Source organism: Thermobia domestica, chromosome 9 (genome assembly GCF_964235325.1).
Source record: "Thermobia domestica chromosome 9, izTheDome1.hap1.1, whole genome shotgun sequence".
In the NCBI taxonomy this organism is placed as follows: Eukaryota; Metazoa; Arthropoda; class Insecta; order Zygentoma; family Lepismatidae; genus Thermobia; species Thermobia domestica.
The window spans coordinates 156,090,254-156,116,398 of record NC_137462.1 but is presented as its reverse complement, the minus strand read 5'-3'; the positions used below and the strand labels follow the sequence as shown (position 1 = coordinate 156,116,398).

Genomic DNA, 26,145 nt, shown 5'->3' with positions numbered 1-26,145 from the left:
TTACTTTTTTCTAGAATGTTAGTATTTAGCTGGTAGCTATGTTTGTTACCTATATGCAGTAAATATATGTATTGCATTTAAGAAAGAATGTTCAAGTCTTAAACTCTTTCCGTTGTTCACAATTAGAGAAGTATACTTAAGGAATGTAAGTTATAGGAGTTAGCTATTTGTTACGGTGCCATACCGGCATTCCCATAGCGAAATTTATCGTTTAAAAAATTGCAACATAAATATTCTCAGTTAAATATAACAGGTAACAATTTATGATTTATGGAATAATATACGTTATCCAGCCGTAGAAATTGTGGATTAGTGTTATTGAAGTACCTGACTTATTGAAGTGCCTGACTTACGTATATTATTTTCAAATGCTAAAACAATGAAAACTGCGATACCTGGTTAGTTAAAATAGACACCGACTTCAGCCACACACTTTTGGTATCACTCAGCCAACGATTGGATTCCATGACGATAGAAGTTTGCAATGTTAAGAAGTTCTTAACCGGATATTGCACCGCACCATCCGGTCATCAGGGAAATCCTTTCCTTCCAAGAAGTGAACGAGATGCCGAAAACGGTGGTAGTCGGTTGGAGAGACGTCAGGAGAACACAATTGGGTGAGGAAGGATTCCATACTGGAATTCGTGAAAAGTTTGCACTATCTTTTGAGCGATTTATGAGCGTGCATTGTGGTACATGACCATCGCTGAATGCTTGCCGACAAGTTTGCCGTATGTTTCATTGAGTTCAGCACTGTCATGATCCTCAGTTATGGTTTTGTCTCAACGGAGAAATACTCGATAGATCATTCCACGCTTGACCAGCATACCAGCAACAAAACCTCATGCGGGTACAAGAGCGGTGTGGGAAGCCATCCTGAACATTGTTCACGATCCAACCACTGTCTTGAACACGGAACACAAAGAAGACGGAGAGCCGCGGTGGTTCAGTGGTACAGCGTTCACCTCTGGTGCATGGGGTCCTTGGTTCGATCCCAGCTCGCGGCAAGAGCTTTGTGGTGGACAAACACCGCGTGCGTGGGTTTCCACGGGATTCTCCCGTTTTCTCTCACTTTATTCATTCCATCTTTTTCATTTATGTCTCATCATCACCGTTTCCTTTAGCCTAGCCAGCATAACCGTGGGACATAAAACTTAAAGATGACTGAAAATATCCTGACGAGTACTGCTTATGTGTATCAGGATTGATTCAAAATTTGAGGTTGTAGATTGTATATGCTTTCTGGCAGATACAATGTTCATAGGCGTTCATAGGTAGTCATCAATGTAATGAATTCATTAGAAACGCCCACATCCTTCTCTGTTTGCATTCCTGAGGTACGGTGGCTCAGTGGTAGAGCCCTTACCTTTGGTGCGTTGGGTCCCTGGTTCGATCCCCAACTAAATAAGTTTGTGGTGGACAACATCGTGTCCATGGATTTCTCGGTTACTCCCGTTTCCTCCCACATTTCATTCCACCAATTCTTCCATTATCAATCACTTGCCTTAATCATCCGTCTTCCTTAACCTTAAGGGTGTAATCATGGGACGTTAAAATGAACACTTTCATTTTTTACTTTTCTTTGCATTTCATCCAGATTATTTAATTCTAACGGCTCAGTGGTAGACCGTTCACTTCTGGTGTGTGGGATCTTTGGTTCGATCCCAGCTTGCGCTAAGTCCGCTTTGTGGAAAACAAACACCGTGTACGTTAGTTTTTCGGCGTTATCGTGTTTCCTCCCACTTTCTTCATTCCACCATTTCGTTATCATCACCGTTGTTTTTTAAAGCATACATTGCTTAACCGTGGGATGTAACACTGAAAGATTTTATTCTTTGAATTCTAACGAAAAAGAATAACTATGTAGAAGGGAAAGCGCTCTATTTCCCTCCAATGACGTGCTAGAGAGCAGAAAATCAAGAATATCCACTGAACACGTTTACCACACATCTATTTTGCCTATTGGTTTGTTAAATGACAATTGGTGGGCCGCGGTCGCTCAATGGTATAGCGCTCATCTCTACTGCGTTGGGTCCCTGGTTCAATCCCAGCTCGCGCCAAGTGGTTTTGTGGTGGGCAAACACCATGTGCGTAGTTTTTGTGGTTCTCCCATTTCCTCGCACTTTCTTCGTTTCACCATTTCATTCATCATCATCATCATCCTTTAGTTACATGGTGTTGGACGTTTCATTTCATAAGATATCAATTGCAGTTAAATTAAAAAAGACTTCACTTTTGTAGTGTGTACTGTTTTGTGCTGTAGAAATATTGATTAATGTACTAAAACATGACTCATACACTATATACTTTTCTGTGTCTTGTTTCCTCATCTTATTTCTAAATCAGCCGTATTACTGAACTTGAAGCAAAAGGCCAATCTTACAGGACAGATTGTATTATTCGACGCATATCAGCGTGTCAAGTCTCTTATCCGTGTTCCGATTAGTTAGTTGATAGACATTTAACGTCCCTTTTTAGCAAGAGTCTGTATGATTCAATACCTACTGATTAAAACGGAATCCAAACAACTGAGACAAGCAACTCTTACCGGGAATCGAACACATTCACAGAAGGCACTCGCGGTAGAGACTTAGCCATTGCTCATAGTAAGGAAACTTTCTATCTTCTATGGGAGTAAAGAAAGGATCGGAATATCAGAAAAAAAAACAAATTCGAGATTTATATGATTTACATGTTCTATGGTATTAAGTAAATAGTAGATTAATAGTAAATATTTGTCACTACTCGGTACAAACCTTCTATTAGAAGTGCCGTTCACGGTCAATGCAAGCGAAGAGAATTTTTCATCTTAGGTGAATTCACATCCTTATCCACCATACCTGATTTAGGTCCCGTTAGAAAGTGTCAAAGAAAGTACACGTTATGTTTCATAAAAATCAGATTAGTTTTGGAAATATAATATATATCATTAAATTTAGTTAAAAATGGGGGAAAATACCTCTTGTTCTTGACTAATTTCAACCCCAAAGAATAGATATAATTCTTAATTTTCAAAGAAAATATTCTGTGTTCCAAGAAATTTTGCACAATTTTTATGAAATATTTATGGATGTGGTTGATCGTCAACGCTTGCGTCTCTCTGGAAAGCTCCGCAGAAATCCTGTTCTTTCAGCACGTAAAGCACTGTCTGCGCTTTAATATGTGTCTTCACGTTTTCAGAATTTTCAAAACAGTATCTTTGAGCCTTGACTTTTTCTGGAAAGAGGATGAGTTCTATAGGAGTTCCACTGAGAACGATGGGTGAAAAATTATGCTCACTATGTTGCTTAAAAAAAAAAAAAAAACTGTTTGAGTGGATGCATTGTAATGATGAAGTGTATCACACCATCGTTCTGGTCTTTTTGAGAGTCAGAGCAATATACCTGGGCGTTGACGCCCTGGCCTTCCAGAACGAATTTACAGTTGTGCTAAAACGCCTGAATGTCGCAGACAATAATGGTTATACTCTTGTCGTTTGTCCAAATCGGATGGAATATTGTAAATAAGACTGTAATGTACGTGTGTTAAATGAATACTGTATTTTCAAATTTATCTTACTCTCTCCTTCTTTAATCACTTTTAATCCCTGAGTGGATGCTTTACAATGCCAAATTTGCTTATAAACTAAACAAGCTATATCTTAGGGCCCCACTTCCTTAGGGACAACCAAAACATTTAAGGAAGAAAACTGGATGTTCATTTTCATGATATAAGATAAAAACAAATAAAACCTACCTACGGCAGTAATGTTTTGTCTTGTATAGACTCCTATCATGTAAGTTATGGGGCCTCTTCTGCTAGCCTGCTCCCTAAAATATCACTAGTTGGACAGCTCGACACACAAAGATCCCTATTACCTTCGATAACTTGGGCCTTCATCAAATCCAAATGCGGCTCTGGTGCTGGAATATTGTGTTTATTGTTCAATACAGCAAATTATATATTGTCCTAGTGCAGTATCATGTGTTTTATTCTTCAAAAATAACATCCAAATATAGACGGGTGTGAATATATTTAAAAATATAGACAACGATTCATTTAGATTTCTGATACTATGCTGTGTTGTCCCCTGATTGGTAGACAACCAACTTGATTCAAAAGTGAATTTAGTTGCATAGAGGAAAGGGGTTGCACATAAGTTGCATATTTGCAACTAACAATATGAAACTAAAAAAAATCAATTCACCTATATTTTCCCGTCCATTTGATTTTTTTTTTTTTTTTTTAATCACAAGAACACTATATATCGTATATAATGTACGATCCGATATACAGAACTCATACGATCTTGATCAAACTGAACATGGATGTAGGTCTTGACTGACTGTACATTTGCGAAATATTTTCCTAAGCAGACCTTTGGTGATTGAACTGAGGCTTTGGACGTAGTACAACTTTCGCAAAATATTTCATTAATTGCTGTTTTAGAAGAAATTAGAAGGAAATAGATTAAAGAAACCTGTAAAACGTTAAGTAAACACTTACATATACCCTGTACTTACAATAAATGAGTTTAGTAAAATGAGTGTATTTTTCCCTTTAAATCGGGGAATTCAGTACTAGTGAGCCGAACTAATATCATAGTTCAACCAGTTGAGAATGATCCAAGAGCATTGCCAGAACGAACTTTAAAAAGAATGGAGAGATGGAGCGGAAGGATAAATGTGATTGTTCCTATGTGTAAAAGTAAACCTTTTTATCCGCACCTGCAAATCTTTTTATCCGATATTCTCGTAAAATATCATCTTTCTATGACTTACAGTTCCCGAGATATGGCTCCTTAAATACCTGGAAATCGGCCGTTTTTGGCCAATATCACGAGAACGGCACGTCATAGAGAGATGATATTGGTGTTATCAAAACCTAAGAGGATGGTAAACATTTTGGTACCGATATTAATTGGTCGCCACTGGCCAAACCAATCGCCAATTGGACAATTACCGGCTGCTAATTGGACTCCGGTAACCAATTGGACATCGGTTACTATTTGGTCCAAAATATTTACCATCCTCTTAGATATTGATCAACACCACTATGATCTCTCTATGACTTACCTTTTCCGAGATATGGCTCCTTAAATCTCTGGAAATCGGCCATTTTTTGGCCAATATCTCGGGAATAGTAAGAGTGACGCGAAAACCTTAATCACTTTCACACATAGTTTTTGATGCTCTGTCGAATGTAGGGTTCAAAATTTAAAAAAAAAATCGCAAATAACAGACAGACGGGCAAGACACACACACACACACACACACACACACACACACACACACACACACACACACACACACACACACACACACACACACACACACACACACACACACACACACACACACACACACACACACACACACACACACACACACACACACACACACACACACACACACACACACACACACACACACACACACACACACACACACACACACACACACACACACACACACACACACACACACACACACACACACACACACACACACACACACACACACACACACACACACACACACACACATACATAGAGATTTCAGCAACGAACTTTTTAAGTTCGTTGAAAATTAAACTTAAGTTTTGATGGATTATTTCAATGTTATATGTGTTTTACTTTAGATAAATTTTGTTTTTCGTAAAAAAAAAAAAAAAAAAAAAAGATTCAATCAAGCCTGTAAAGAGAAATTTACTTTGTGTTCTGTGTCCAGCATGAGTGGCGTAAAAATTTTAGAGAACTGGACATAGCAAGTTGCGTTAATAAAATGTATATGTATTTTTTCTCTAAATGATTGATCTGATAGGGATGTAAGAAACAGTTTCCAAAACAATATATTTAGTTCTTTTTTGACGCTTATTTCTGTAACATAGTGGCTAAAATGTTCATAAACTCTCATTTATGAAGAACTGAATAATTTTGGTGGCCATTTTGTAAAGGTAGTTAACAGGATTGAAGAAGTCTAGTCAGAATGCCAGCCCTGGGAAACCTAACCTAATACTATGCAACACGATCGTAATACATGTTTGTATATTTCATTTAAATTACAGTTTTTATATAAAATATGAATAAATCTAGTGGATTTATAAAGAGAAATTATTGAAATAAACAGGGCACTTAATTATATATTATAAAACAGTGTGATAATTATAATGAAGTGTAATTTTCTTAAATTAAATCGACAGAACGTAAGCTACTGATAATGTTCAGCCATCGGAAATATTTTTGGATATCAGCAGCGTTATTTTGATATTGTATTAGATTAGAAATATCTAACAAGGGACGTATGCGGACTGTGACAGCTAGATATTTATGAAAATTGGTACCCCGACTAATTGTAGATAGTTAATCATCGTGGTGATAGTCATTCGGTGCGGAAAAGCCGTTTACCCGAGCAGTGACTGAGTGAGGCTCTGCCAAGTTATTCCTAAAACGCCCGAAAATGAAGAAAATGAAAAATGTATGCAGGCAATCTGATACCTACAGGAGGGGGACACGTGACCAAAACGGCGGTAGTTTCAAACAAGCAGTGTTGCCATCCCAACACAAACGTATAATTTTTCAAATAGAACGTGTACCATTTTATGGCATTAAAATAATTGGCATAAATGTGAAAGAAAATAAGCAAAAAGCTGGTTATCAATGTTGCCAAATAAAGGAGATATTAGACTTTAAAGTTGATAAATTATGGGGTCCATACAGAGAAACCTACAAATGTAAAACAACAAGAAGACTACAGAAAAAATGTGTAGTAGGGAGTAAACTACAGCATGCACAACATCCAGTGACTAACGGGCTTGATACAGGATTCACCCCCCCCAAAAAAAAAGGGGGACAAGTTAGAGAGTAGACTTAGAAAGAATAAATCCAATGTGACATAATGCGGAAATTTGAACAACAGTCTTCCGGTAGAGCAGCAATTCCGGCGTTTGTGTGGAATCGTTATCTCGAACCGATCCCGAGAGCTATAAAACGAACTGTCTTGGGGTTGCAACAGTGCATAAAATCCTGCATGCCTTCTAAATCACAGAAACAACGGTGTAGCGCCTGAAAAGAATACAGAAAAGCTGTGACACGAAGGGTAACAAATCTGTGACACGAAAGTACGTCAGAATCGAGTCGCAAAAATTAATGACCTGTGATAGGTGCCAGTCGAGAGTATGGGTAACGTTAGCATCTGAGACAACAATGAAGACAAAACACATTGCATTCAGGTTACTAATAATATACAGGTGTAAAATATTTTAACATAATACACCAATACATACAACAGAAAATCCGTAGATAGTACGACAAAATACGTATATTTCTCGCCCTGGCCGCACACTCGATATACATAACGAGCCCGTTAGTCACTGGATGTTGTGCATGCTGTGGTTTACTAATTACTGTTACATTTGTTTCTTCTGCTGTCTTTTGTTGTTATACATTTGTTCGTTTCAATGTACGGACCCCATAATTTATCAAACTTAGAGCCTCTTATCTCTCTTATTTGGCAACACTGATAACCGATCTTTTGCATGTTTTCTTTCATGTTTTATGTGAATTCTTTTAATGCCATAAAATGGTATACTTTCTATTCTGTTGGGATGGCAACACTGCTTGTGTGACACTACCGCCATGTTTTGGTCATTTGTTCTCCTCCCATAGGCATCAGGTTATTTGCATATTTTTTTCTTTTTCTGCCTTTTTCCGACGTTTTGGGGTATAACTTGGCACAGCCTCACCCGGTCACTGCTTGGTATATGAATTATACGTATGAATTATACGTAATAATACGTTGTTAACTATGCATTTCCGCACCGAGTGACTATCATCACGATGATTAGAAATCCACAATAAGTCAGGGTACCAATTTTCATAAATATCTAGCTGTCACTGTTTACATACATCCCTTGTAAGTCCAATTTAAATTCACATTAAAAAGTTTTTTCTCCCTTGCATATAAATATGTCTATGTTTAATAGTTAAAAAAAAACAAATGCTATTGTTGGGAAATATTTATTGAAAATTATGTATTATCAACAATGTTTGAATGAAACAAAGTAATAACCTATTTTATCCAGTTCCCTGCTAGTATACATGTGTAGTATTTTTATCTATTTACCGTTAGGAAGGACGGGAACTACTATTAATGTGGACTGGAAACACAGCAGAGGTTTGAATCAGGTGAATTTGACTAGTGCAAGATCAATCTGTACAGTATAGTCCGTTCCCCACTGCACTATTTCGCCTTCATGAGAGCTGGACTATAGGATCACGCCATTGACAAGCCTTCCCGACATTGAAATTGTTTGCATTATGTTAGTCGATTTAAATTTGGAATGCATTTCAAAGTCTTTCTTGCTATACCAGGTTAATTTTGCCAAGGTCGTGTACACGGTAGAGAAACATTAAATTTCTGATTTTTCAGAAACATTAGTCAATGTAGGCGCTGTGATGGGATTTTGAGACTTCGAAATATCTTCTTTTCCCCTCAATACAAAAGTATCCTAAACATAATCAATATTTTCATAAATTTTCTCTTGTCAACTCTGGTTAGGTGAATAACGGGTAAAATTTGGTATTTGGTTATTTTAATTACGAAAATTTAGACTATGAACATTATTGTACTTCGTATATTTCCAGGGGTTCACCATGAATATGATCTATAAGCTCAAGAAGGCAATGAAGGTGCGAGAAAATCAGGATGAAATATAACTACAGCACGTGTCCGGTATAAAAATAGTACAAAATTGCATTGAAAACCACCGGACATGTTTACCCTCTTAAGTTTTCGTATCTATGTTAATCGAATTCAGTCGAGAATTTAATTTTAACCAGATGTAAATTTATCTCATTGAAGCGTTCAACTCAGGAATTGTTTTCGTGGAAGGAGGCTCTGCTGGGGTCTCTCTGAATTCATCCTTGCTCGAGTTAACAATGACACTTAGCACCAGGAAGCAGCACTTTACTACCGAGTTCTCATATTGTGTATTGATCGGTAAATATAGTTTAAATCAAGAATATGTAAAATTTGCTTGAGCAAAGTGATATCTAGATCTGTCAATTAAAACATTAAGAAATAATCATTTTGTAGTTCGCGTTACTAATTAGTAAGTTCGTTGGCACTGATTGTGGTATAGTGTGATACAATCTACTATATTCACGCAAGATAATGATATATACGTTGTTTGTGTGAAAAAACCTTACTCAAAACGAAATTTTGCTTCCTTACGTCCAGCGGTTCAAAAGAAATATGATAAAATTCTTCCTTCCAACGTCGGATTTCCAAACTTCGATGTCGTAAAATTCTATTCCTTCCTTTAGTAATGACCTAACATCATGCCAAAAAAATATTCAAGATCCTCAAAGTAATTTATGCGCGATTTTAGATCTAAAGTATGTGTTACTTAAAAATTTAGTTACTTTGTACTGTTGATTAATTTGTCATTTTCCCTTTTCTGGGAGTTGAATTTCCAGAAATGTTCGAATACGAACTTTTTAAATTATTTTTTTTAAACTTTTAATTAGGAATTTGTATACCGAATGTCACTTCCCTAACTTTGCTGACTCCAACTTGAATTCATTTTCACTTCATCCTTTGACATGCCAATTTCTTCTATCCCGTCAACCTTGGGAGCTTAATTTAAAAAACACACTCAAATACATTAACTAGGAGTTTATATATTGAATCTTATGCTTCTACCTTTAGCGACGTTGAGATGGTAGTATTATTTTTTAATCAAAAGCCCCTACTTCCCCGTTAGGTTTCACATTTACGAGAGTCATTTTCTATCACTTATCTACGTCTTAGCAAAGAAAAAAAAAGAGCACACTGCTTTCGGCTGGGCGTTGATGTGTGACTCAATGGGTCTTATATGATTAGATAACGTGACAAATGATGGAATACCTTTATACTTAAAAATTCTTGAGATCCTATCATTAAAAAAAATATAACTTTTCTTGGGGCATGGTAGCCTAGTGGGAGAGTGCTCACCTGTGGTGCGAGATGTCGTTGGTTCGATCCTGGGCCAAGTGAGTGTGGTGGACAACACCGTGTGCCTGGGATTCCCCGGTTCTCCTGTTTCCTCTTACATTATTATTCCACTAATTATTTCATAATCATTCATTTTCATTAACCATTTACTGTCGTTACGTAAATTAATTTCGTTCATTGTTGTCCTTGATTTATGTCTTTTAATTAATGCAAATCCATTACGATATAATGGAACTCCATAAGTATAATGAAACTCCAATTATCCGGATTAATGAGTTTTGGACGGAATCCAGGTAATTGAGAAACTCATCAAGAAAAGGTTATGTTGTGAGATAAAAAATATCAAAATCGCTTTTGTTTAATAAAAATATAGGCTTAATAAGGTAACTGCAGGTATACCCTGGTGTATGCCAGTGCAGCTAAATACGCCAAATGTTCAGTGCTGGAATGTTTCCGACGAAATCCGCTAAAATGTGCCTCCAATATGTGCCACGGTTTTGGACAATTCCGATTTAACGAATACTCCGGGAGACAGCGCTGAGACTGCCACGCCGTGCGTTGATGTTTGCTTCGGGAAGGTTCCGTGGAAGGACATTATTTCAATAGAGGTAAGAATCCGTTATTAGTACCGTGCTAACTCAAAACATTGTCGATTGTTTGCTGCAATGTACACCTTATTTCCTGTCCGTCTAGGAACACTTTATTTTGTAAGTGTAACTTCAGTATTTGTGATTCCATGGCTACTAAATCAATATCAAGTATGGTGCAGCGAAATACACAAGGGTTTGTGCAGGACTGACTGCAGAAGACAAAGATGTGTTCATTTGTCCCACATGTTCCATGTAATATCGGTGTAGTTTCTTTTAAAGTCGCATACAGTAACATTGTTTATCATCTTATAGACTAAAACATTTCAGTTTGGAACTTCATTTCAACCTTGGAGATGATCGTTTTTATATTTTATCTTCATCTTGCACTTTGGTTATTATATTTTTTGCCTCAGCCATGTTGTATAGTAACATTTGAGGTCGTATAATACAGGCGATATAAGCAGTTGCAAAGTTTATTACGTTTCTAGTAGTATCCCAGACTTGGCGTAATTACCTGCACGTGTTGTTAAATACGCCACTTTTTTATTTTACCTTGAGTACCAAATAGAAGTGAGTCGCATCATTGCCACATTTGTTTTTCCTACACGCGGAAAAGGCTACTCTGCAACGCACATGTCTTGTTCTTTGCGTTTCATGAAAATTAAGGCTATAAAAAATCCAACACCCTTAACATGGCTTATTTACCTGCACTACCTTATGTTATTAAAATATATATCGGGTCGTCTAGAAAGTATACAGCCTTTTGTGCACGAGATGGCGTTGTGTCTGAAATCTCAGGGTATATGAGTCGCAGCGAATAATCCTTGACTTGTTTTTTGACAGCTGACAGTTGAAGCTAGTAGACGTTCAAATATTGTTGGAATTATTATTATAATCAGACGTAAGGTATTGCGCTGTGAAGATACGTGAACTTTCCGCAAAATAGCGCTACATTTTACAATCTTATTTCCGTAAAGACTCAAATGCTGCGGATACCCATTTGTGTTGCTTATGGCCAAGGTTATCAAAATCAACAGCCGAAAGATGGTTCAATCGCTTTCGTTCTAGAAATGTTGATGTTCAAGATGTTTCTCGCAAGGCGATCAATTACAGCAACAATAAATAATATTCTGTCAAAAGTCGAGCAAAAGTGGAATGTAAGCAGTCACGACATTGCCAACGACGTAACATCTATCACTAAACTATTTTAGACCGTTTGGAAATAGCTAGCTACAAACGAAGCTGGACGTTTCAGTGCTACATGATCTGATTCAAAAACATTCACTGGATCGAATTTCGATATGCGAATCTTCACTAAAACGTAACGAACTCAAACCGCTTAGGATGTGGCTGATCACGAGTGATAAAGAAGTGGATAACCTATACGACAACAATGTGCCAAAAAAAATCATTATTGAAGCGAGGAGAAGCTCTACAATTTGTGGTAAAGCCCATATTGACGCCCAGGAAGGTTATGCTGTGCATTTGGTTTGATTTAAAGAGGATCGTCTACCACGAGTACTGTCGCTGGACAGAAAAATAGACTCGGACATGTACTGTCAGCAATTAGCGCGAGTCCACCTAACAATTCAAAGGAAACGGCCGGAACTGGTCGACAGAAAGGGTGTCGTTACCACGTTGACAACACCAGATAGCGTACATCTTTAACGTCCTGTCACAAATAAAGAGAATTTGGCTGGGAGGTTTTAATGTAGGCTATCTACTATATATCCCGGACCTGGCACCGTCAGACTATCATTATTTTGTTTCTGTCTCTGCAGAACTCCATGAATGGTGTTTAGTTGGTTTCAAACAAGGCCCATGGAAACCATGTATTACTTTTTCTTGTTAACCAGAAACCACAGATGTTCTATGGCGACGAGATTATGGTGTTGCCGGAAAAATGGCAGAAAGCCATGGAACAAAATGGTGTATATGTGGTTTCAAATAACAATAAATGTATCTTCAATTTTGATCTCCAAAGACTAAAGACTTTAAAAATACAGAAGATTCCAGATCAGTATAAATTTTTACGTTGGTTTAAATAGGATTACATTTCAATAAGTTCCTTTTCTGAAAATTTATTTTTCAATTTTCTGATGTCAATACAAATATTTAGCAACTCGAATGACTGGCGTTTGGATAACAATAATAATACTGTCCTTATTTTTATTAATAAATTATTCAACTTTTAAGAGGAAATATATAGTATTTCTCTTCATATCAGGCGTAGTTTCTCCTTTGTGCTAGTGCTATTAATAATTTTTCAGGTTTAGAGAAGCTCTTGTGGCATTTAAGTTAATTTACTCTATTTTCAGTGATACGTTTATATTGCACACGCCAAATACTCTTTTTAGAAAATAGAATCTCCAGAAGATCAGTTAAGATATTTTCCAATCACCGGAAATGCTGACCTTGGTTGCAACTAACATGATCAACTCCATGCTCTGGTTTCGAGATCCAGCATCTAATTTTAGTCTCTCATTTGTATCCAATACTTTCTTTCAATCATTCAAGAATGTTGAAGGCTGTTACTTTTTCCCTCAGAACTTAAAGAGCTCAAGCGGTGTGTGTGTGTGTGTGTGTGTGTGTATGTGTGCTTAAAGAGAAAAAGAGTCTGCAGTCAACATTAAATATGCTTCTGCGTACATTGTTTATGTTATTTCTTAGTTGTTGATCTAACCTTGAAAAGTCATTCTGTTGCTTTTTGTACCTATATTAAGTATTGTTTTATAAGGTCAGTCAGCTACAGTGGTAATTTCTAAATACCATAGTCTCGCGTTTATAAACTCCTCTTTCTTCACCCTGCTTCTCCCGTTCCCTCAAAAAGATAAAAAAAAATTAGGGATGTGATTTACATACACTAATGAAAATTAAAAATCAAAATATGGGTTTATACTAGTTCTTATTATCTAGTGTACTCTTCAAAGGCAGAGTCTAATTCACTTTCTTAACATAGTTAGATGGGGCTACTATTCCAGCAGAGTAGAGAAAAGGAGGGAGTCACTGTGGCTCGATACTGGACCTCTGGTGCTAGAGTTCGATTCTTGACAATGTGAGTTTGTGGAGAACAACATCGTACTCATTGTATTTTTTTTAATTCTCCGGCTTTTCCGACCTTCTTATTCAACCAATTTATTCATTTGTATTTACTTTTATTCGCCAACCGTCTCTTTTAGCCTAAAGATATAATCGAGGGACGTTAAACTAGAAATTTAATTTAATTTTTCCAGTTACTTACTGCATGATTCAAAAAGCTGTACGAAAAACTGAACATTAAGAAGTTAGAGTGTAGGATATATTAGGAATTAGAACTAGGGAAACCTACAGCACTAAAATACATCGATGACTTACTAACTACATAACAAACAATTCATAGATGTTTACTATGTTAGTGTTAATTTACGGTTTTTTTTTTTCTGTCCAGTGTGGAAATAGTATCATGTTGGAGACATATGTAACTATTTGCCGCTCTCAATAATTTTCTGTTGATTTTTTGTGGATGAGATTTAAAGTACCTATTACGCTAGTTGTAGATAATAATAATAATAATAATAATAATAATAATAATAATAATAATAATAATAATAATAATAATAATAATAATAACTAACTCTATGGCCTATGGAACCCGCAGGTTCAGTGCCGCGTTCACAAAAGCTCTCCACTGACTTCTATCCTTAGCTAATTGCATCCATTTTCTACTTTGTATTCCTATCTCTGCGAGATCCATCTTAATATTATCCTCCCATCTGCGCCTAGGTCTTCCTAATGGTCGTTTTCCTATGGGTCTTCCAGTCAAGACTTTGAAAGCGTTTCTACTTTCTTCCATTCTAGCTACATGACCTGCCCACCTAAGCCTCCTAGACTTGACGACCCTAACAATGTTGGGTAAACCGTATAAACTATGTAGTTCCTCGTTATGAAGTTTCCGCCATTCCCCATTCTCGTTCCTCTTGGGTCCGAATATTCTTCTCAGAATCCTGTTCTCAAATACTTTCAGTCTATGTTCTTCCCTCAGAGTAAGTGACCATGTTTCGCAACCATACAGAACAACAGGCATGATTATCGTTTTATATATTTTAAGCTTCAAATTCTTCGACAGAATTCGCGACGACAAGAGATTTTGAACCGAATAGTAACACGAATTCCCTGCTTTTAGTCGACATTTAATTTCTTCGTGAATATGATTTTCGTCTGTTAATATTGATCCTAAATATTTGAAAGTATCCACTTTATCAAAAGTATTATTTAATATTTTAACGCCTCCACAATTTGCCGTATAACGGTCCCGACGCACTTCCATGTATTTAGTTTTCTCTGCATTTACTTCTAAACCCATGTCCCTGCAAGCATTTAATAAGATCTCTGCATTTATTTCTACTGTTCTCCTATCATCCCCTATTAAATTTACATCATCAGCATATGCCATCACCTGGTGAATACCGTTCAACTGTAGGCCCTGGTTGCTATCTTTGATTTTCCTTATAGCGTATTCCAGAACAAAGTTAAATAATAATGGCGACAACGCATCTCCTTGTTTCAGGCCATTTTCGATGTGAAAGCTCGTGGACAAAAATTTTCCTACCCGGACTTTACTTTGGGATTCACTTAAGCATATCTTAATTAATCCAATTAGCTTTCTCGGTATTCCAAGTTCTGAAAGAACGTTGTACAATGTTTCTCTCCTAACCGAGTCGTAAGCCTTTCTAAAATCAATAAATAGTTGATGTACCGGGATATTGTATTCCCACTTTTTTTCGAGTATTTGGCGAATGGTAAATATTTGGTCGATAGTTGATCGATTTCGTCTAAATCCGCACTGATAATCTCCGATAATTTCATCTGCGTATGGGGTCAGTCTTGCTAATAGAATATTTGAAAGGATTTTATAGGATGTTGACAGAAGAGAGATGCCTCGATAATTATTACAGTCAGTTTTGTCGCCTTTCTGTTAATATAATAATAATAATAATAATAATAATAATAATAATAATAATAATAATAATAATAATAAAGTCTCGTAGCTTATGTGTAAGAATATTGTTTCTTCTAAATCCGTAGGCAAAAATAAAGATTACGTCTTATACCCGCGAAAATAAAAGCAAACTATTAGTAATAGGTTCTTAAGTTTACATACATATATTTTAAACAAATAATAGTACTGCATAAAGCTTCCTCTTTGACTAAATGGTTAGCAAGTGTTATCATGTGCAGCAATGTGGGAGCCAAAGATTCAATTCTCAGTGGAGTTCCATGTAATTTGGATTCCAGTTAAACCTTCAATAGTACCTCATGTAGTATTGATGCTAATCACAGAGTCTAATTTCCAGATAAGCAAATATAGCATCGTAAGTGAGAGAGTAGAACCTATGTTTAATCTTACTGACTTGAGTAATTATCTTCGTCTGGTGATTTATAAATAACCATGTCTCTAGTGTTTGCCCCCACTAGAAAATATCTGTTACAAATCGAAAGACGACGGTCAAAATTTGTTATCTTAAGGGAATACATGAAAAACAGATTCTTTCAGTTTGTGTTACGAAAGTATCTATGCATAAATTAAGGCCTGTGCATTTTAAATTATAAGACTTTAGTAGGGATAGCAAAACAATATGCAATGCAATGGAATATAAGTTTATTTATATAATGAAGTATAGTCTGTAGCATTTCCATTAGGTGTTCCTTTGCTCCGAGTTTTATTTATATAATGAAGCATTTCCTTTTAGGTGAGTAGTAAGGGCCTGACCTGAGGAAAGTTTGGACTTTGACCCCGACCTTTGTGACGTCATAGGTCAAAGGTCAATTACCTTGGCCCGGGATCAATGACCTAGGGGTACATAGGACCACCCCCTCTAAATTTTGGCAGGGGTACCATGGCCCACCCCCTAAATTTTGGCAGGGGTACCTAGGACCACCCCCCTCGCGACACCTGAGGAAAATTTGGACTTTGACCCCGACCTTTATGACGTCATAGGTCAAAGGTCAATGACCTTGGCCCGGGGTCAATGACCGAGGGGTACTTAGGACCACCCCCTCTAAATTTTGGCAGGGGTACCATGGCCCACCCCCTAAATTTTGTCAGGGGTACATAGGACCAACCCCCTTAAATTTTGGAAATTGCCAAATCTAAAAATTTGATATGGTAGCCTAAGATCCTAGTATGTACCTCTGCCAGTATTGGGTGTCTATGTCATGGGTAAAAAATTGCCAAAAATTCAAATTTCGGGGGTTTTGACCTAATTTATCCCCTTTGATGAGGTATTATTACCTTATATAATTATATGGGCGTTTACAGGGGTCCATTACCTTTCATAAGACATGGGTACATTAATGCACCCCTTGAAAAATTTGGGAGGGGTACCTTGGCCCACCCCTTAAATTTTGGAAATTGACCAATTTAAACATTGGGTATTATAGTATAGGACCCTAATATGTATTATGATAAATTTAGATGGTCCACCTCGTTCCCTTTTAGGGGTACAAAATTGCCAAAAATATAAACGTAAGCAATACGTTATACCACATGTTTGGTTTTTGGTCGATTTTATCCCCTTTGATGAGGTGTTATTATCCTATATAGTTATATGGTCATGTATAGGGGTCCATTCCCTTTCATAAGATATGGGTATATTTGTGCACCCCTTTAAAAATTTGGGAGGGGTACCTTGGCCCACTCCTTAACTTTTAGAAATTGCCCAATTTAAACATTTGGTATTATAGTACTGGACCCTAACATGTATTATGATAAATTTGGGTGGTCCACCTCATTCCGTTTTAGGGGTACAAAATTGCCAAAATATAAACGTAAGCAATACGTTGTACCACGTGTTTGTTCTTTTTGCCCATTTTATCCCCTTTGATGAGGTCCTATTACCTTATATAGTTATATGGTTATGTATAGCGGTCTATTTCCTATCATAAGACATAGGTACATTTGTGCACCCCTTTAAAAATTTGGGAGGGGTACCTTGTACCACCCCCTTTAATTTTGGAAATTACCCATTTTATATATTTGGTATTATAGTATAGGACCCTAATAGAGATCACTATAAATTTGGGTGGTCCACCTCGTTCCCTTTCATGGGTACGAAATTGCCAAATTTTAGTACAACCACGTGTTTGGTTTTTGGCTCAATTTATCCCCTTGGATGAGGTCCTATTACCTTATATGGTTATATGGTCATGTATATTGGTCCATTTCCTATCATAAGACATAGGTACATTTGTGCACCCCGGGAGGGGTACCTTGGCCCACCCCTTTAATTTTGGAAATTGCCCAATTTAAACATTTGGTATAATAGTATAGGACCTAATATATATATTACTATAAATTTGGATGGTCCACCTCGTTCCGTTGTAGGGGTACGAAATTGCCAAATTTTAGTACAACCACGTGTTTCGTTTTTGACCTAATTTTTTCCTTTGGATGAGGTCCTATTACCTTATATAATTATATGGTCATGTATAGGGGTCCATTTCCTATCATAAGACATAGGTACATTGATGCACCCCGGGAGGGGTACCATAGCCAATCCCTTAAATTTTGGAAATTTTCCAATTTAAGCATTCGGTATTATAGTACAGGACCTCAATATGTATCATGATAAATTTGGGTGGTCCACCTTATTCCCTTTCATGGGTAAAAAATTGCCAATATATAAAGATAAGCAATATGTTGTACCACATGTTTGGTTTTGGCCCATTTTTCCCCCTTTGATGAGGTTTTATTACCTTATATGGTTATATGGTCATGTATATAAGTTCAATTCCTATCATAAGACATGGGTACATTGATGCACCCTTTAAAAATTTGGGAGGGGTATCTTGGCTCATCCACTCAGTTTTAGAAATTGTTTAATATAAGCATTTGGTATCTTCGTACAGGTCTTCAATATGTACCACTATAAATTTGGATGGTCCACCTCGTTCCCTTTCATGGGTAAAGAACTACCAAAAATCAAATTTCGGAGGTTATTGACCCCTATTTAACACGTTATATGGTTTATTACTTTCATATGTTTATGTTCCCTTTTAAATTTGGGAATTATCAAATAACAAAATTCGGTAAACGTTTTCTAGGACCCATTGGTATTCCTCTTATGGCCAAATATTCAAAATTTAAAGGTTATTGACCGGCTTTATTATTGAATAAGTACAGGATTTATTACTTTTTTCATAAGACACAGGTGTGTTTGTGTACCAATCTTAAATTTTGGGAGGGGTACATTTCTTATTGTCATATCAATAATTGGTAATTGTTCTTAGAATTGGGTGGTATCTCTTTCTTTGGGTAAATCATTGTCAAATATGAGTATGATCACGTGATCAGTTATTGACCTATGATGGGATTAGGAGTCCAGGACATTGGTCACATTTAAACTTTCTAGGATAATTTGAGAATGAGTCATTGGTTTTGATTATTACAGCCTATGGACCAAATATAAACGTAAGCAATACGATGTACCATGTGATTGACCTTGATGAGGTAGTGTACAGGGATACATAGCTAACCTTATTGAATCTTATGACTCATAGTCTTAAGGAAATATATGCTACAACACTGGCAAAGTTATTGTTGATGCAATTTGATTGGTTGATCACTACCTTTCGTGCAATCTGATTGGTTGCTGATTTTCAAATCTTTGCTGCATTCAGTTTTAAGTTTTGTTTAACATTTAAAAATCATGGTTTCGTTCAACATTTTGCACTCACTGATAAATATGATCAAAACCGTTTATTTGTTAATCGAATAGTTAAAAACCGGATAAAGTTTGACGGTTAACCGTGAAACGTGAAATTTTTTAGTTTGAAAATTTTTTGTTTGAAAGTTTTTGTTTGAAAATTCTTGTTTCAAATTTGTTTGAATTTTTTTGTTTCAGAATTTTGTTTGAAATTTTTGTTTCAAAATTTTTTTTGAAAATTTTTCGTTTGAAATTTTTTGTTTTGACATTTTTGTTTCAAAATTTTGTTTGAAATTTTTAATTTTTTTCGTTTCAAAACTAAAAAAATTTTTTTGAAATTTTAGTTTAAAAAATGTTCGAATTTTTTTCTGTTTAAAATTTTTTGTTTGAACATTTTTGTTTAGAAATTTTTGTTTGGAAAATTTTGGTTTCAAATTTTTAAGTTTGTGCACTCATTAGTGAAGAACCGGAACTGCTTAGAAGAAAATTTGGTTTGAAAATTTTTGTTTCGAAAATTTTGTTTGAAATTTTTGTTTCAAAGTTTGGTTTGAAATTTTTAAAAGTTTGTGCACTCATTAGTAAAGAACCTGAACTTTTTAGAACTAAAACCTCTGGCAACATTGTGGTGCAATAGTACACGTCAGAACATGGGGTTGTACTTGAAATGAAAAAAAAACACAATTCATTGAAATAGATCATTTTATTACACTCCACATACATCCATACCAGATAGTGGTTCTGGATATTGTCGATACAATGTATTTTGAACTTCTTGCACTAGTTTGTCTTTAGCATATAATTTTAATTCCAATTGAAGTCTTTTAAGGTCTATTGCAATATCAATTGGTGGAAACTCAATGTCCATTTGATCACAAATAAACTGTTTATCAATACAGGTATGCACCCACGAACGATGTTGACAACCATCACAATATCTAGATACATGTTGTACAATATGCATGACACATTTTTCAAAATAGTACTTTTTCAGGAATATAGTTGTTTTGTTGCACACTTCCACTGCATGTTTAACACACTGAAATACGCTGAAGAATTTGTTCCATTCCGTTTGCGTTAGATACACCATGTTGCGAGGGACATGGAATGTACTCTTTTTACGTAACAGCACCATCTTCTCTTCGAGGACTGTACGCATCACCACTTCATGATTTGAGCCTAATGATTTGACTATGGTCACATTTAGCTCATCATGAAAATAATCGTTCATTTGGTCGATTCGTGAACATAATATTTGCCATTCTTCACAGGTCAGTTGTACACCAAATTGTTCTGCTTTGCCCAATCGAATCACTGGTTCAAATGTTCTAGCACTGATACCAATGATCACATGTTTTGTTTGAAATATATTTATTGGATAATAGCTTGTGAAGATGAACTCTTTATCGTTAGAAGTACACATCTTTCCTCCTGAAAAGCACTTGCTCAAATGATTTCGTGGGATGACAATGTATTGGTTGATTTATAGAACTACGGCTGACGTCATTGGAAAGGAATGTGCTGACATTTGAATTCATGGTTTCATCACAGTTACTGACGTCATGCTGACCAACCAAATTCATACAACTACGTCTGACGTCAAAGGAATGTGCTGACGTTTGAATTCATGATTTCATCACAATTGCTGACGAAACCGGCTGTGTACTAAATTCAAATTGATGACTTCGACCCAAGAATCCTTTGTAACATAAAGATACAGATCCAGTATTTAAGAAACGCAGCAGTTCTTCTTGTTTTCATGCTTCCATGGGTAAATATCTTGCTGGTAAAATTATATTCTTATCATTTTCAAGTTTCACTACAATTCTTAATCCAAACTTTGTAGGGATCATTTGGCTAGCTAAGATTCTATAAGGTACATTCTGTTGTAAATCAGTAATCTTTGTAAATAATTTCATCACATCACGTGTGTTTAGAAACTGCAGTTAAGTAGCCATGATGATGTTATCATGAATACTAACTCGAACGATACTTATATATGATGCAAAACTGATGACGTTGCATCATCATGTTCTGACGTGTACTATTGCACCACAATGTTGCCAGAGGTTTTAGTTCTAAAAAGTTCAGGTTCTTTACTAATGAGTGCACAAACTTTTAAAAATTTCAAACCAAACTTTGAAACAAAAATTTCAAACAAAACTTTCGAAACAAAAATTTTCAAACCAAATTTTCTTCTAAGCAGTTCCGGTTCTTCACTAATGAGTGCACAAACTTAAAAATTTGAAACCAAAATTTTCCAAACAAAAATTTCTAAACAAAAATGTTCAAACAAAAAATTTTAAACAGAAAAAAATTCGAACATTTTTTAAACTAAAATTTCAAACAAAATTTTGAAACAAAAATGTCAAAACAAAAAATTTCAAACGAAAAATTTTCAAAAAAATTTTTGAAACAAAAATTTCAAACAAAATTCTGAAACAAAAAAATTCAAACAAATTTGAAACAAGAATTTTCAAACAAAAACTTTCAAACAAAAAATTTTCAAACTAAAAAATTTCACGTTTCACGGTTAACCGTCAAACTTTATCCGGTTTTTAACTATTCGATTAACAAATAAACGGTTTTGATCATATTTATCAGTGAGTGCAAAATGTTGAACGAAACCAAGATTTTTAAATGTTAAACAAAACTTAAAACTAAATGCAGCAAAGATTTGAAAATCAGCAACCAATCAGATTGCACGAAAGGTAGTGATCAACCAATCAAATTGCATCAACAATAACTTTGCCAGTGTTGTAGCATATATTTCCTTAAGACTATGAGTCATAAGATTCAATAAGGTTAGCTATGTATCCCTGTACACTACCTCATCAAGGTCAATCACATGGTACATCGTATTGCTTACGTTTATATTTGGTCCATAGGCTGTAATAATCAAAACCAATGACTCATTCTCAAATTATCCTAGAAAGTTTAAATGTACCAATGTCCTGGACTCCTAATCCCATCATAGGTCAATAACTGATCACGTGATCATACTCATATTTGACAATGATTTACCCAAAGAAAGAGATACCACCCAATTCTAAGAACAATTACCAATTATTGATATGACAATAAGAAATGTACCCCTCCCAAAATTTAAGATTGGTACACAAACACACCTGTGTCTTATGAAAAAAGTAATAAATCCTGTACTTATTCAATAATAAAGCCGGTCAATAACCTTTAAATTTTGAATATTTGGCCATAAGAGGAATACCAATGGGTCCTAGAAAACGTTTACCGAATTTTGTTATTTGATAATTCCCAAATTTAAAAGGGAACATAAACATATGAAAGTAATAAACCATATAACGTGTTAAATAGGGGTCAATAACCTCCGAAATTTGATTTTTGGTAGTTCTTTACCCATGAAAGGGAACGAGGTGGACCATCCAAATTTATAGTGGTACATATTGAAGACTTGTACGAAGATACCAAATGCTTATATTAAACAATTTCTAAAACTGAGTGGATGAGCCAAGATACCCCTCCCAAATTTTTAAAGGGTGCATCAATGTACCCATGTCTTATGATAGGAATTGAACCTATATACATGACCATATAACCATATAAGGTAATAAAACCTCATCAAAGGGGAAAAAATGGGCCAAAAACCAAACATGTGGTACAACATATTGCTTATCGTTATATTTTGGCAATTTTTTACCCATGAAAGGGAATAAGGTGGACCACCCAAATTTATCATGATACATATTGAGGTCCTGTACTATAATACCGAATGCTTAAATTGGAAAATTTCCAAAATTTAAGGGGTGGGCCAAGGTACTCCTCCCGGGGTGCACAAATGTACCTATGTCTTATGATAGGAAATGAACCAATATACATGACCATATAACCATATAAGGTAATAGGACCTCATCCAAGGGGATAAATTGAGCCAAAAACCAAACACGTGGTTGTACTAAAAATTTGGCAATTTCGTACCCATGAAAGGGAACGAGGTGGACCACCCAAATTTATAGTAATATATATATTAGGGTCCTATACTATTATACCAAATGTGTAAAATGGGCAATTTCTAAAAATGAAGGGGTGGGCGAAGGTACCCCTCCCAAATTTTTAAAGGGGTGCACAAATGTACCTATGTCTTATGATAGGAAATAGACCGCTATACATAACCATATAACTATATAAGGTAATAGGACCTCATCAAAGGGGATAAAATGGGCAAAAAGAACAAACACGTGGTACAACGTATTGCTTACGTTTATATTTTGGCAATTTTGTACCCCTAAAACGGAATGAGGTGGACCACCTAAATTTATCATAATACATGTTAGGGTCCAGTACTATAATACCAAATGTTTAAATTGGGCAATTTCTAAAAGTTAAGGAGTGGGCCAAGGTACCCCTCCCAAATTTTTAAAGGGGTGCACAAATATACCCATATCTTATGAAAGGGAATGGACCCCTATACATGACCATATAACTATATAGGATAATAACACCTCATCAAAGGGGATAAAATCGACCAAAAACCAAACATGTGGTATAACGTATTGCTTACGTTTATATTTTTGGCAATTTTGTACCCCTAAAAGGGAACGAGGTGGACCATCTAAATTTATCATAATACATATTAGGGTCCTATACTATAATACCCAATGTTTAAATTGGTCAATTTCCAAAATTTAAGGGGTGGGCCAAGGTACCCCTCCCAAATTTTTCAAGGGGTGCATTAATGTACCCATGTCTTATGAAAGGTAATGGACCCCTGTAAACGCCCATATAATTATATAAGGTAATAATACCTCATCAAAGGGGATAAATTAGGTCAAAACCCCCGAAATTTGAATTTTTGGCAATTTTTTACCCATGACATAGACACCCAATACTGGCAGAGGTACATACTAGGGTCTTAGGCTACCATATCAAATTTTTAGATTTGGCAATTTCCAAAATTTAAGGGGGTTGGTCCTATGTATCCTTGCCAAAATTTAGGGGGTGGGCCATGGTACCCCTGCCAAAATTTAGAGGGGGTGGTCCTAAGTACCCCACGGAAATTGACCCCGGGCCAAGGTCATTGACCTTTGACCTATGACGTCATAAAGGTCGGGGTCAAAGTCCAAATTTTCCTCAGGTGTCGCGAGGGGGGTGGTCCTAGGTACCCCTGCCAAAATTTAGGGGGTGGGCCATGGTACCCCTGTCAAAATTTAGAGGGGGTGGTCCTATGTACCCCTAGGTCATTGACCCCGGGCCAAGGTTATTGACCTTTGACCTATGACGTCACAAAGGTCGGGGTCAAAGTCCAAACTTTCCTCAGGTCAGGCCCTTACTACTAGGTGTTCCTTTGCTCCGAGTTTCCTTAATGTATTGAACAATATTGACTTTTTAGATAAAGCAAAATTCATATCTTAGTTTATTTTGCAGTGCTGAACAATTAAGACCATGTAGCATCTTCATTTCATGCTTTTGAAAAATAGAAGCTATTATTATTTTCAGAAATCATTCGTAGAGTCACGAAATAAATAATTATGTTTTCAAGTGACACAAAAAAGAGAAAAAATGTCCAACCTGGTCTATCAGGACTGGTTGAAGGCTCTTGTTTGCTGTGTGACTTTTGCTTTTACGTGAACACAAACGATTGAATAGATAGTCATGAGGGTTTTTCGTACCTTCATCGTGAAGAGAGAGAGAGAAATAGTATATGACATTTACTTGACGAAGAGAACAAAATATTTATCTGCTCCTTGACGTTTGAAAACTCAATATTTCGAAACATCTATTTTTATTAAATTCCCATAAAAGAATAAAATAAATTGTTTGATAGTTATTTCATAAAGATAACAAAATATTTTAGCCCATCTTGATTACTTTTAAACACTTTTAGACTAATAGCTTGTCCACGCTCCATGATTAACGTCCCCGGTGTCTCGTGTATGTGTATCTTTTGCATGCAAAACTCAATGTTGCTTCCAGGCACACTTCTGGGGTGTCATAATCTCTCCGAAATGGCTAATGTAAATTAAGTTGCTATTAATGCCACTCTTCTCCAGGGCACGCTCTTTATCGAAAAGTTTCCGATTACAGTACATAATTTCCCGTACATTTTATTTTTTACTGCGAACAAAATTTTCTGGAAGAAAGCGTGGTTGTATTTCCAAAATCATTTTTCACTCCACTTTTTGGGCACTGATTGAACTTAATTATGGATAGAGCAGGAACTCACGGATGAGTTTTAGAGCTTTAGATGCAGTCACAAGATTTTTTGGGAAGGCATATTTTTTCATTGCAAATGGCACAATCTAATTTCATTTGTACCATAATGATTCCTTTAAGAACGCCAACCGTAAAGCAGAACTTTGCATGGATAACAATTTAAAAGAAGTTAATGTTGTTTCACAGTTGTGAAACAACAGTAGATTTCAAAATTATATGAATTCAAGTTTGAAACAGATTTATCAACCATATTGAAACTTTCAACTACAATAGAGGGATAACGTAATAATGTGAGCCTGTTCGTCTAACGCTGAATCCATATCAAAAATAATCTCTTGATATGTTTTATAATTATTACTATACTAGTTGAATATACCCATGCTTCGCACGGGGGCTGTATTTGGAAGTCAATGCATGTGGGAGTATCACCATTGATCTCAGGGACCGCGAAAACTATGGATTTGATACTAATATCGGTCATTTTGGGCTTTTTACATGTCTCGGTATCACCTCCGCTGACTCCCGGACCGCATGCAATTGTAATTAAATTTCCAAGTAATCGCTAATTGAAGTGACACCATTGATTTCAGCGACCGCGAAAACTATGGATTTGACACTAATATCGGTCATTTTAGATTACTTTTATATGTCTCGGTATATCATCCCTCTCCCGGTGACCCCCGACACGGAGCCGAATAGCGTGAATTTGGA

At 36.0% G+C, this 26,145-nt stretch overlaps 1 protein-coding gene across 4 annotated transcripts in view; it reads left to right on the top strand.

Annotated features, from left to right (window-relative positions):
• Positions 1-26,145, top strand: part of LOC145695120 (cytochrome c oxidase assembly factor 6 homolog) — a 250,445-nt gene that overhangs the window by 69,454 nt on the left and 154,846 nt on the right. The gene's annotated exons all lie outside the window — the stretch shown is intronic.